Below are 2,027 nucleotides of genomic sequence, written 5' to 3'. Positions count from 1 at the left end.
CAGCTGGACTTAGGTTTCGATCCAAAATTTAGGTTTAGATTTAGGTTTAGGCCCAGGTTTAGATCCCAGATTTTGTTGCTTAGGGATCAGGTTTAGATCCTAAACCTTGGTCTGTGCTCCCAGTATACAGAGGGGACTGAGGATGTAGGTTTGGACTGGGAGCTCTCCCCACTGTCGGCCTTGCACTGTGGCTCTGGGAGGTGATGCCTCACCATAACAGGGGGAAGCAACAAGCTGAGCCCCAGCACCACAGCCAGTACCCCCCAGAGCTTCCATGCTTTCATGGACCCCATGGAGATGGCACTGCTGCTGCTGTTGAGGTACCTGATACACCCACCGAGTGGGTTTGGTGTCCCACACAGTCAGGGCTGGGACTCATCCCTCTCCCAGTAGAATTGAGGCTCTGTTCCTCCACCAAACCCTGGCTGAATAACGGGATTCTGTACCAAAGGTGAACTCACACCCCAAAAAGAGAGACAAGGATGCCTTTTGTGCTGAAAATTGTGCAGGACAGACAGCAGCTGTTTCCTGGAAGAGAGGAGCAGAGTCCTGGTGCTGTGTCCAAGGAGGATGTTTGCATCCATCTGTTTTTCCAAGAAGTGCCCAAGGACTCTCTGCTGAGTCCACCAGGAGTTTCTGCATCATCTTTGTAGAGATGTAGGATGATACCTTCAAGGAGGAGCAGCTCAACCAAGCAAACACAGCACAGCCAGAGCTCCCAATATGTTCCCTGCTCAGAGGGTGGCAGATATTTCCATTCAAACTGTTTGATACATGTTGTCTTAAAAAGAGTCAATAGAAGCTATTTATATGTTTGCTCAAGAAGAAATCCCTTACTCTCATCCTAACTGGATTGATGATTTCTATGCTCCTCCTTTCAGGAGGATGACTGGAAGAAGTTGCCAGCTGAATTTCTCTTTCATTTCCCTCCAAGTTTTAATTTAAGTCAGGACAAGTGTGGCTAAGCTCCTTATTTTAGACAATTATTGCTTGGCACAGAACCAAGTGGTGTCTCTGAGCACAGAGCTCTGCAGCCCAGATTGTTTCCATCACGTTGGGATTGAAAGGATGTGAGTGACTGGTGACAGCCAAGTGCTGCTGACAAGGTCTGGGGACAGCAAGCGAAGCAGAGCCACGTTTGCCCCACACATGAGGTGCATTACATCCATGATGTGATGACATCATTCATAGGTGGCAGACAAACCTGGCATGAAGGTTAAGAAATACAGACTATTTTGTCTGTACAAACTGCTTTTAGGGGCCAACTTACTGTGCCATTGAGCTCAGGCCACAGTGGGGGAACTCAGTGTTTGGTATAGGATGGAATTCCGGAGCTCAAGGCCGTAAATCCAGGAGTTCATGCCTGTAAATTAACTTAATTCCCTTCAGACTCAGTGGTGTATTCTCTGACAAAAGTAAGGATTGATTGGTACAGGTATTGACTATTAAATGGCTGAAATCTCCTCATCTCCCAGAATGGTCATCTAAGTTTCCCATCAAGTTCCTTTCCCTCCCTGTGCCCTGCTGCCTGCAAATGGTGAGATTCCAACATCTTCTGTACCTAAATTTAGCTTTACAAGGTTGTTCTGATCCCTTTGCCACATTCTGTGCTCTGACACTCATCTCCACATCTCAGTGGATACAAGGATTTCCAGGAATGTGAACCTTTCAGCCTCTCTCCGGATGCCAAGAGCCTTGGGAAGTCTGGAGCTGGTTAAGGATCTCATGGGCCATTGACAGAGGCCTTCTCCTGTCCTTCAATATCCTCAGCATCAATGCAAATTTATCTTTCACATCTACAACTCCATGGCTGGATTACTCATCTCCACATCTCAGTGGATACAAGGATTTCCAGGAATGTGAACCTTTCAGCCTCTCTCCGGATGCCAAGAGCCTTGGGAAGTCTGGAGCTGGTTAAGGATCTCATGGGCCATTGACAGAGGCCTTCTCCTGTCCTTCAATATCCTCAGCATCAATGCAAATTTATCTTTCACATCTACAACTCCATGGCTGGATTCCCTCCCTGA

The sequence above is a fragment of the Acanthisitta chloris genome, unplaced genomic scaffold (genome assembly GCF_000695815.1).
Source record: "Acanthisitta chloris isolate BGI_N310 unplaced genomic scaffold, ASM69581v1 scaffold1824, whole genome shotgun sequence".
Lineage (NCBI taxonomy): Eukaryota > Metazoa > Chordata > Aves > Passeriformes > Acanthisittidae > Acanthisitta > Acanthisitta chloris.
Note: the sequence above shows the minus strand (reverse complement) of the source record.